The sequence below is a fragment of the Natator depressus genome, chromosome 3 (genome assembly GCF_965152275.1).
Source record: "Natator depressus isolate rNatDep1 chromosome 3, rNatDep2.hap1, whole genome shotgun sequence".
Taxonomy (NCBI): domain Eukaryota; kingdom Metazoa; phylum Chordata; order Testudines; family Cheloniidae; genus Natator; species Natator depressus.
Genome location: NC_134236.1, coordinates 201,659,911 through 201,672,677, shown reverse-complemented (window position 1 = coordinate 201,672,677; position 12,767 = coordinate 201,659,911).

Here is a 12,767-nt window from a genome sequence, read left to right as displayed (position 1 = left end):
CTTCTTGGATCTCATGCAGACGGCTGCCCTGATGTGACTCTTAATGTATCATAAACCTACAGTGCAGTACTATGGATTTTCTTGTTTTTAATGAAGTTAACATATGTGGACTTTGACATATGCAGGGGTGTATCTAGTGTGCGCTGTTGGACAAAGAGGGTTTATTACTTTTCTCTTCTTTAGAAATGTCCATTCTCAACAAAGATGTCCATTTTAAGCAGTGAGAAAGATCAGAGTTCAGATAAGTACCCCCCAAATCTGGATGCCTTTCTAAATTAACTAAAATCCCAGGGCCCACCAAACTGAGCTGGAAACCTCTCAACAATAGCTATTCTCATGTGATATCTGGTATTTCTCGTTTCCAGTTTGCCTCTTCCTTCTAGTCCCAAGAACAATTTTTCTGATGGTATTTTGGCCTTTCAGCTTCCAAGCAGAACTGGCGAAGTAAGTAAAACAAGGACAAATAAAAGGTAACCAAAGCTGTTGTGTTTCAATTTCACAGGGTTTCACACTCATCCAAACTTATCCATCTCTTTCCAAGTTTGTATAAACTTCATGCAACCACACGACTTTATTGGCTGGATGGCCAGTGCACCAGACTATAATTTGCTTTAGGAAATGTGGGGAGGAAAATTGGGAATGGCCCACTAAAATTGTTTCCTTTTGCTAGGGAGGAAGCACAAAAAGTTTGATTCACTCAGCTGTGACAATACCAGGAATGTTTTCACCGCAAATACCCACATTTAGATGTAGAGACACTGACCACTCAGATTGGGCCCAAAATTCAGAGTTAGATTTTGTAGAAACAAGCTTTTGTAAAGGCTAAAACTGACTGAAATATTTCCAGTATTCCAGTTGGAAACAGGAGTTTTGAAACCAATTAAAATTCAGGTTTTCACAAGTTCAGCCTTGGTATCACTGAGAAACTGAAACTGCCTCTCAAAATATATAATCTAACTTCATTGCTCTTGGGATTGCTCTTGAAGCTGATGGGAATGCAAAACCCCAGTGCTGGGCTGTTGCAGGCTGTGGAGTCCTTGTTAAAATTCCATCACCACAATGAAAGGAAGGTTGACGTGATTTCCATACCTTTTGGGTTTCCAAAATACTTCACAAGAGCAAAGCTTTTCCATCTTTGGAATGCCTGGGCAAGTCTATACACAGTCCGAAACACTGTCTCTGAAAGGTAAGAATTTCCCCTCTTCATCTCAAACTCTGAAACCTACAATGCTTGTTACATCTCAGTAGTAGCAGTTGTAATTAGAGTATAGTGACTGGGAGCCACAGTCAAGGACTAGGACCCCAGCTGTGTTAGGCGCTGTATAAACACAGAATAAAAAGACAGTCCCTGCCCAAGGAGCTTACTTGTTAACTATTTCACTGCTGAGCAAAGCATGAAAGAAAGACAGAGGGTGATCATATTACATAGGTTTACCCAACTTCTGGAAGTGGTATCTTGTTTGGGGATCTTAAGTGGGTTGGGCTTAGAAGAGTGTTGCTATTTCCACCCCCAGTTTGACTCCTAGTTCCGCCCTTGTTGTTAGAGGGGACGGGAACGGTTTTCCTTAATAGGACACTGACAACTTAATCCCTGTGTAGTGGGGCGGCTGCCCCACTCCTGCAGAACCCCTGGGTTAAAAGCAGCCCTGGAGAGGGCTGTGACTGGGAAGAGGAGTGAGAACAGCTGGGGGAAGCTGAGTGAGTAGCTGATCACAGATTTGGCCAGCTCAATCAGGGCCCAGCTGGCCCTGATAAGAGGGCTGTGGGCCAGAAGGCAGGGGAGTCTCTCTCCAGCCCTGGAGGGAGAAGGGCTAGCTGTCTGAGAGGAAGGTACCTGAACTGGAGCAGTGCTGGGGAATAGGGCAAGGGAGCTGGGGAGCTCCAGACTGGTAAATCCCCAGGCTGAGGCCTTGTTAAAGGCCTACAGAGGTACTGGGGTTGCAGCGGTGCAGCCCGGGGATAGGCAGAGGCAGCTGGTCCAACCCCCTTGCCAATGATGAGTGGCCATTACGGACTGCAGTTTGCCCAAGTGAGAGGGGGCTAGATGATGACTGGCAGTAGCCACTGAGGCAAGAGGTTTAGAGCCCTGGGGGTTGCCCAGGAAGGGGAGACCCAGAGAGCGTGGGTAATGCTGGGGCAGAACCCTGAGGTAAAGGGCACCGGGGTCTGTGAGGGACACGGGGCCTAAGGCAGGCGAGACACCCGTCGGCAGAGGGCACTCCGAAGGCTGGAAACAGGTAATTCCCAGGATGACCAGCAGGAGGCGCTGGTGAGTCTTCGCTTCGCTACAACCTATTTCATAGTTTCTAAACAAGGCTTTACAAGTAGTTTGTGGTGTTACATCTGCCCATCAAACACTCCCTCCCCCACGGAGGTTGGGGTGGTTTTACAACCACATTTCCCTAGTTTTTCAACCCATTTTTCGCTCTCCTGTTGCTGTGTGAAAGTCCCACACAACCAACAGGGAAAACAGAAATAGTGACACTGGCCTATAGACAACATGCTGTCAGGTGCACAAAGTAAACTAAAGGGGGGATGGGGCCCTGTGAAAAACACGGTGTTCGGTTGTTTGTTTTTAACTCTAGCCCTTTTCCGTTACAGTTATCCTAATTGCTATTGGTCAGGTAACATTTTTCAGACAGGCTTGTGCTTTAAGTGGATGGTGCCCCTTTATACTTGTGTGCTGCATCCATTCAAACCTCTTTCTTTTTTTTTCCAAATAAGAAAACGTTCTTTTACACCACTTCTCTAGCTCAGTTGCTATTTTGTACTTGGATGGATGTGAAGATGCTTTTTGGTTTCCATTTGCTGAACACTACAAAAAACCCTCAACAACCTGGCATGCTGAAACAAAGAAAACTGGACTCAATAGTAGAGTGCCCATTCATGTCATCCCACAATTATTCCAAAGTGCTCAGAGTTGAGGTTAGTCCCTTCAAGGCAAGTACAAATTGCAAATACATGCAAATCGTAATGCACATGCTTTTTGGAAAATGTTAAGCCTTTTGTTCTGGAAAGGTTATTCCTATTATTTGCAACTGTCATCATTATTCAAGCCTTGTTTTCTTTTACAATTGTTCCTCAGCCACTGGGTGCTTGAGAACATCCCGAAAATTAATACATTTCAAAGAACTAGACATTTGGTATATAGCTTAATTACAGCCTATATAATTAGCATTAAAATGCTAGAAACACTGCTGCACTATAAGCGTGTTTAAGCTTCATCACAGAGGCAAGCTACTACAGATCCTTCAACGTAGCAGAGGTTTGGGCCAAGAAATTCTGCTTCATTAATTGTTTATTCCAAACCTGAAACTTAACACGGATTTTCCATGGACCTTTGACATTACTCTCAATGCAGGCTTATAATCTAATTATACTGTAAAGTAGACGAGCCGTAGTGGTAGAGACTTACGGTAAAGGGATTTCTGATGAGGAAGACGTGCCCTCCTTACAATCAAGGTGACCGAGCAATGGGTAATACAGGTCTAGGGCCCAGAGATTAAAACTACAAGTTTACATCAGTGGAGCAACCAGAAAGGGACTGTGGCACCTTAGAGACTAACAAATTTATTAGAGCATAAGCTTTCGTGGGCTACAGCCCACTTCATCGGATGCATAGAATGGAACATAGAGTATGAAGAGATATATATACATACAGAAAAGGTGGAAGTTGCCATACAAGAGGCTAATTAATTAAGATGAGCTATCATCAGCAGGAGAAAAAAACCTTTGTAGTGATCATCAAGATGGCCCATTTAGACAGTTGACAAGAAGGTGTGAGGATACTTAATGTAGGGAAATAGATTCAATATGTGTAATGACCCAGCCACTCCCAGTCTCTATTCAAACCCAAGTTAATGGTATCTAGTTTGCATATTAATTCATTAGCCCACGAAAGCTTATGCTCTAATAAATTTGTTAGTCTCTAAGGTGCCACAAGTACTCCTGTTCTTTTTGCGGATATTGACTAACACGACTGCTACTCTGAAACCTGTCAGAAAGGGACTGAGCCTAACTCTCATTTACAATACGACTCTTTTAGTGGCATTGTAAATGTAGTCTACATCCACTGTCGCCCCATTTATGCTTCCAGAGCAGTGTCAGAGCCTTCGCATATATGAATCCTCCCTGATCAGATCAATGGCTGAGATTTTCAAGGGAGCCTATGGGCTTTAGGCACCCCATACCATGGGATTTTTGTTGGAATTTGGGCACCTAACTCCCTAAGACTCTTTTTTGCAGACCCCAGCCAAACTGCACTAAGTCACTGTGAATCCGAATTTAAGATCCTTTGTAGCAGTTCTGCTCACGCCAAATAAGGCTCCAGGAGGTGCGAGTTGCAATGGATTATTTCAAAGGGCCTGACTCTACCACCCTTCCTTAGGGTGAGTGGCACCTTCCTCTACAAGTTGCCCCGCTGATTTCAGGAACAGAACACACATGCTCGTATTGTCGGAGCTCACAGATCTAATGCTGGGCCAGACTTTGCCTGTTTTATCCAGCTTTCCCTCCTGTGCCAATGGGCCAACACAAGAACTATTCACCGCTTGTGTCCACTTAAACCCACCTGGGGACTAAACTGTTACATCGGCTTCAGCTCGCCCTCTGCAAAGGAGTGGATTACTCCCATAGGCAGTAACCTCTTCCCAAGGACATCAATGCCAGCAGGGGACAAATGGCAGTTAGAGTTAAGAGACTAATTCCCACTGAAAAATCAATGGGATTTGGATGGGGAACTGCCATTTGTTCCTCCCCCAGCTACTTCAATGGAAACAGGAATGATCCCGTGACATCAATGGGACAATCAACCCTTTCACAACCTGCGTGGGGTAGCTGCCCCATCACAATATATATGCGTGAGTGTGAATGAATATATATATATATATGTATGTAGTATGCATATATACATGTGTAGATGTATATGTTTTTATGCATAAACACACACACCCAGTTATCGAATCGAATTAGTATGATTATGGAGTGAAAATAGTAGGAAACATTGCTTGCAAAAAATACAAGAACATAAGAATGGCCCTACTGGGTCAGACGAAAGGTCCATCTAGCCCAGTATCCTGTCTTCCGACAGTGGCCAGTGCCAGGTGCTCCAGAGGGAATCAACAGAACAGGTAATGATCAAGTGATCCATCCCCTGTCACTCATTCCCAGCTTCTGGTAAACAGAGGCTAGGGACACCACTCCTGCCCATCCTGGCTAATTCTGTTGTTAAGAATATTGCATCAAAATGAGCAGCCTCTGACAGAATGAGTTTTCTAATCATTCCTTAACATTCGTTAAGGTCTACTAGCTTCAAACATCAATTAACACCTCATGCCGAAGTCTCTGTTGTTCTTTCACCAAACCATCGTCCCCATGAAGTCTCCCTGAAAATAAAGAGAAGAATGAAATTTAAGTGAAACATGCAGCTTCTTTTGTTCTTAACAAGCCTTGGGTAGTTATCAGGATAGTCACTTTCTTGTATGAGTCAAACACTCGGGAACAGGTTGGGGCATTGACTCCTGGTCTGTGTTGTTGAGGGTGAGGAGAGCCTGGGTAACAGTGGGCGCCATCATAGGAATTGCATCTGACCTAGCCAGAATGACTTCTGAGTCTCAGAAAAGCTCACATCAGGAAGGGGGCTACTGAGCTATGAGGAATCCTCTATTTAATAGAGGCTCCACTGCTCTGAATGTGTGCCACGCGCGCTCCCCAGGTTCAGATTTGTTGGCTGCTTCAGGAGATGGAAAGTGAGGCTAATGCACTGCCCTCGCTCTGCTGCTTCCTGTCCCCTTGGAGGTGGCCAGTGCTGCCTGCAATACTAGCATGGAGCAATCAGGGTAGTCAAGAAACAGTCTGTGCCCATTTCCTGTGCAGTGATCTAAGGGAATTCTCCTTGCATCTTCACCTCTCCTCTCCATGCAGGACTGGGCACAATCTGGCCCTGTATGCAGTATGCATTGATGAATACAGTCATAGAACTCCAGTGAGACATAAGCACGTGCTTAAGTACTCTGCTGAATCAAGGCTATAATGGTGAAAGGAGGGTCACTTACACAATGAAAAGAGCATGAAAGAATGGCTGGGAGCTCATTCTTTCTTGTAAGTGAAAGTGAGGAAAGGAAAAAGCAAAGCTGTAAATGAATGAATATGTATATAGACTCAGAAAAGAGAAGCGTTCCAGACAGAGCAAGAATTAACCTCTATTTAGATTTGGTGCACAGCTTCAAAGCAAACCACCTCTGTAATAAATGTGTGTGTTTCACTGTCATGGGCCTGAAATGGGACTCAGTACGTCTACACAGCATTCTGGAGGGAGTGGGAGTGAGCATCCCAGCCTGGGTCGACAGACTTGGCATAGCAGGGCTCCTGCTAGGGCACTAACGAGCTACATAGACAGTGTGAAGTTGCGGCTTAGGCTCTGAAGCCCACCACCCTCCCGAGGTCTCACAGCCCGAGCTCCAGCCTGAGCAGCAACTTCAGAAATAGCTTTGTAGACTGTTCTTTGGAGTCCCTTCAGAACTCTTGGGTGAATTCCATCGGGTCCTGGTGACTTATTGCTGTTTCATTTGTCAGTTTGTTGCAAAATCTCCTTTACTGACACCTCATCTGGGACAGATCTTCAGATTTGTCCCCTAAAAAGCACGGCTCAGGTGTGGGAATCTCCCTCACATCCTCTGCAGTGAAGACAAATGCAAAGAATTCATTTAGCTTCTCTGCAACAGCCTTGTCTTCCTTGAGTGCTCCGTTCGCACCTCCATTGTCCATTGGCCCCACTGCTTGTTTGGCAGGGTCCTGATGTCCTTAAAAATATGTTGCTGTTAGTTTTTGTGTCTTTGGCTAGTTGCTCTTCAAATTCTTCTTTTTTTTTTGCCTGCCTACTTATACTTTTACATTGGACTTGCCAGATGATCCTCTGTTTTCTTCCGGAGGCGTTGACTCCCACTCTGTAAAGGGTGTCTTTGTTTATCTGAGAAGAAGCTTTGAACTTCATTGATTAAAATCATTAAGCTTATGACACTAGGAGAGACATCAAGGTGAGATGCCCAAAGCAACTCCCGAAGCGAATTTTAAATGTGCTAAAATACAGGTGCCAACATTTGTATTAGCTCGACAGTAGAAAGTACCCGACTGTCGCCCAGCAAAGCATGTATAACCCAGAAAAAGCATTTGCACTAAAAATTTCACTTATGAAAATGAGCAAAATCCTTGAAAATATCCCAAAACATGGGGTTTTCCACTCCTTCTACCCCCACCTTAACACATGGCTATCAGGTTGCACATATACAACGGAACAACATAACATCTAGTTAGAAACTGGGCTTGCTCTCTTATTAAAAAATTCATAAATGCATTTAATTTTTTATGGGTTCAGCTCACAAAACTCACAGCAGCGTGTTGGGTTGGTTTCTCCAGAGCACTAATAAAAGACCTTTTTTTTTTAAAATTTAATTAATAAATAAATAAAAATGAAAAACTGACCCAGGATAACCCTTGCAAGTTCTAACCCTCGGTGGTGTGATATAAAAAGCACGAAGCCACAGCTTAGCCAATTGCTAAGGAAAGGCTTGAGCGCAGCTGTAACCGGCAGTGATCAAAAACTGTTTATGACCGAATTTCTGCATCATAAAAAAAAAAAAAGCACCGTCAAACCTAGCTATATTAAACCAAGGTTTTACATGGATCCTCCATTAAAAAAGAAGGCATGTCAGATGTAACTTATGTTCCCCATAGGCAAAGCAGAGGTCCCTATCTCTGTGGTCCTGATCCTGCACTCCATGAATGCTTGCAGTATAGTCACTAGGCATTTTACGTGTGCAAAGAATACAACATCTGGCTCCCAAAATGTAAGTGTGCCAATAATAATGTCACACTGACGTAGTATTTTTCAGCCTTTTAAAAAAAAATCTGCAGACTGTGGTTGAAATTCTATCCTCGTTTACCCCCTTGAAAGTCACTGGAGTTGCACAAATGGGACTGAGAGCAGAACTTGGCCCTTTGTCAGTTCTTTGGTTAGTTACACCCATATGCAACCCTAGGGCAAAATTAACCTTAGATATTGCAAGAGCAACCGAAAGAAGCCCATATAGAGGGGGAATCACTCATTTGTCACATTGAGATGCAGCCCTGAAACACAATACCCATATCATATCAGCTGCTAACAAAAGAATTCTGGATACACTTCATAATACAGGTACATTAACTACAGCGTACTTACACTATAATTACAATGTAATTAGTCTGGTTGCCATGTAATTAATATTACTAGGATGCTAAAAATGTACATATGTAGCATGAGACTAAATCATTCAGCCATTGTAGTAGGAATTCCAGGTGTATGGATTACTGGTACTTACATGTAACAGAAACTACACTGTAACTACATGCTAAATAAAGTGTAAATGCACTGTAGTAAATCTACCTGTATTATGAAGTGTATCCAGATTCATGTTACAGTGGAAGTGAATGATAACTCCTCTAGTGGAAACGGCTTTTCCTGGGAAATTATTTTAAGTAAAGCTAGCTGAATTATTCATGATAAATAATTGATCAGATGAAATGTTAGTGAAATTATTTAGATTTCTGTAACCCTATTTATTTATAAGTAGAGCTGATCGAGGGGGGAGAACGGGGGAAATTTGCAAATATAAAAAAATAGTTTAGCCTTTTTTTAAATTCAAATTTTCAGAATTCAAATGTTTAAAAACAATCCATCCAGCTGTATCGGTAGTTGAAAAATCTGAGCAGGGTGTGTGTGTGAGGGGGAGGAGGGGATGGGAATTGCAGGACGTTTGTTTAAATTGTTCCCATTTTTTCTTTCCAATTTTGAAATTACAAAAATTTCAACCTGCTGTATTTATAAATATTTATTTTTCAAATATTTTGGCCAAGCTCCTTACAGGTTATGGGATTTTGGTGAACTGTTCACTTTGGCTATTTGTTAGTTATTTGTGAGGTACAACTGGTCACCAAAGTTATTCATAAACATTCTTGTTCTCATACAAAGAATAGCAGTTCCTCAGGCATTCAGAAACCCATTCATAAATAGTGAATAAGATGAGGCACAAATGTGGTGGAACAGAACAACTGTTTCGAATTTGAATTAATATTTGCAAACCTTTTTTTGCAGCATTCTGCCATATTTAGGGAGAGCTTTTCAAAAACATCTATAAGATTTAGGCTCATAAGTCTTGTTAAAATTCAAACGAGGGTTGTGCTTTTAAACCCTTTGGGTACTTTTGAAAAGCTCCGCTTTAGTTTTTGGAAAAGGAAAAGTTAGCGTCGCACAGATTTGGCCAGAACATGTAGTTTAACACTTCTATCTCTTGGGATAAGTTACTAAACTTTTGTCATGCTGAATAACAAAGGGAGATTGCAAAAAGAAAAGGAGTACTTGTGGCACCTTAGAGACTAACCAATTGGTTAGTCTCTAAGGTGCCACAAGTACTCCTTTTCTTTTTGCGAATACAGACTAACACGGCTGTTACTCTGAAAAGGGAGATTGGGTTTCTTTGTTTCTTTGCTGCTTTTTTCTGCATGTACAAAAAAAATATCCTGGGAAAATAATGCTAGGTCCTGAATGCTTGCTGATCCCAGTTGGGTTTGTGTGTGGATGGGGTGGGGTGGGGGGGGGGGGGTTTGAGCTTAAACCTGAGTTTGAGCTTGGGTTTACGATGTAGTGTAGACATACCCTAAAAACAGGCTGCAACTCTCTGAATGTACCCGTCAGTGTGACTGCAAACCAAAGCATGAGCAATTCCTGCAACAGCTTTACATCATGAATTCGAGTCAAATTTTCAGAAGTGCCTCAGTGGCTTGAGAGCCTAACTCCTATTTTCAAAAGTGAGGTGGAGTAAAATTTTCAAAAGCACGTAAGTGCTGAAGTCACATTGAAAGGCAATGGGAGTTAGGCTCATAAATGGCTACGAGAAAAGATTCCGAGTTGACTAGCTAGTACGTCTCAGTTACTTTCACAGGGGAAAGCGAAAGCCTACGATCCACTGCCATATTCAAATTCCAAACATAGCAACAAGACACCCGCTCAGACTACATGGGCAACTGACCTGAAAGCTACACAGGAATGCCGTATGTATACTAACAGCTGAGGGGGGAAAGGTAGTGGATTTGCAGTAACACTATTAAGAACAGTAAGGAGGCAGAATTACCTCTTTAAGAAGTGGAAAACTTCCCCAGACTATAAGATGCAACTAAATTACAAGCCTCTTTGTCCATCAAAAACATGAAACATCTTCTAAGACTCAGCGTTGGATGGGCTTGCATGCAAAACTGTGCATGAATGGGAAATGTATTCTGTAAATAAATTGGAACATTACTGATTCGCTTTTGTGAACAGTTCCAGTAAGAATGAGAAACTTCAGTCCATTTTGACCAGGCAATATGACACAGTCCCCACTTCACAAAAATGGAGATATTCAGGATGGCTGTGTTTCGTGTATTGCATGATGGGTCTAAAACAAAACAGTCTCTTTAAGAGACCTATGTACAGAGAGGCTGCAAATCTAGCTAGCATTGCAGCCATGTGCACCCAGACTGGCTTTCTGGTGCCTTCTCCAAACTCTTTTGTCTTGCAACCTGTGTTCCTCCCTCCAGTTCTATGCAGGTTGCTATAGGGTGAAATGACCCAAGGAGGTTTCACTAGTTAATTCCTTCAGCGAACTGTAGTGTACTATGTTTTTTGGTGATCCAAGATAGATGAAACTGTCCTTCAACCTTTTACTTTATCTTTCTATTTAACATCCACAAGCATAATTAAATGTAGTTGACCATTTGCTTAGAGCTACAGGCCTGATCCAAAGCCATCAAAGTGAAAGGAAAACACTAAGTGCTTAATATCCAATTTGAGAAGAGGCATGACTTCTGCTTTCTGCTGAGACTGTGGTAAATGTTAATCACACCAAAAATAAACAGAAACAGAGAGCAAAATCATATCCTCTTCATTAAGGTATTTAAAGAGTCACTGCGGAGAATGGGCAGGTGGGGGAAATCATGCTGACAGGTCTAGCCCTCTGAAGACTGGCTGTTAATATCGAGTAGAGCTCCTGCAAATGCCTAAGTCAAATCACTTTAGCAAAAGACCTCTCCACTTTCCAGTGTATTCACTTTACAATAGGGTGCACAATATTTTACAGCATTTCTAAGCATTAATGCTACACAGTGTTTATAGTTGGAGAAGTAGCAGTGTTTGAATCAGATAGGCCCTTTTAAAGGGCGATTTATATGTCAAGTTATACCCATTTAGCTAAAAGTGTATTTTTTAAATTGATTTAGTGAAACCTGTGCAAAATCATATGTGAATCCTCTTAAATCCATTTAAACCTGGTGTATGTTGATTAAGCTTAAGCCAGTTCTTAACAACTAGAGCTGTCTGGGAGTTTTCTGTTGGAATGATTTTGCGATGCAACATGCAGTTGCTGCAAAACTGAATTTTTCCATGGGGAAAATTTCAATTTGCCAAAAATTTTCAGTTTTCAGCCAGGAAATATTTCATTTTAGATAGGTTCAAACTTCACCAAAATACTTTGGTTTTTGACCGAAAAAACCTTCATTTTGAGCCAGTTCAGTATTAAACTCTATTTATCTATATTGGCGCATTGCCTCATGGAAGTTGTAGTTCAGCTAATGCCCAATCTCTCTTCTATGGGTTGGGCTCCATGGCCGGAGTACATCTCACACGATGCAACATGGTGTCCCCTCCGACCAACCGGCATGATACATCAGGGGAGTCACATGGCTGCAGGTGCATACTGGGTGATATCATTACTGGAATCTACGTTAGCACACATTGAAATGAATGGGGCAGTTTATACTGCAGAATAACTGTTCCAGGCTCTCGGCAAGCTCACACATTGGTTTCACATGCTTTGTGTTTGAACTTTTTCGTCACAACCACAATATCTGGAGAAAGAAAAGGAGGACTTGTGGCACCTTAGAGACTAACCAATTTATTTGAGCATGAGCTTTCGTGAGCTACAGCTCACTTCATCGGATGCATACTGTGGAAACTGCAGAAGGCATTATATACACAGAGACTATGAAACAATACCTCCTCCCACGGTAATAGCTTATCTAAAGTGATCATCAAGTAGGGCCATTTCCAGCACAAATCCAGGTTTCCTTACCCTCCGCCCCCCCACTCACAAACTCACTCTCCTGCTGGTAATAGCCCATCCAAAGTGACCACTCTCTTCACAATGTGTATGATAATCAAGGTGGGCCATTTCCTGCACAAATCCAGGTTCTCTCACCCCCTCACCCCCCTCCAAAAACCACACACACAAACTCACTCTCCTGCTGGTAATAGCTTATCCAAAGTGACCACTCTCCCTACAATGTGCATGATAATCAAGGTGGGCCATTTCCAGCACAAATCCAGGTTTTCTCACCCCCCCCACACACAAACTCACTCTCCTGCTGGCAATAGCTCATCCAAATTGACCACTCTCCCCACAATGTGCATGACAATCAAGGTGGGCCATTTCCAGCATAAATCCAAGTTTAACCAGAACGTCTGGGGGGGTGGGGGGATTAGGAAAAAACAAGGGGAAATAGGCTACCTTCCATAATGACTTAGCCACTCCCAGTCTCTATTTAAGCCTAAATTAATAGTATCCAATTTGCAAATGAATTCCAATTCAGCAGTTTCTCGCTGGAGTCTGGATTTGAAGTTTTTTTGTTGTAAGATAGCGACCTTCATGTCTGTGATTGCGTGACCAGAGAGATTGAAGTGTTCTCCGACTGGTTTATGAATG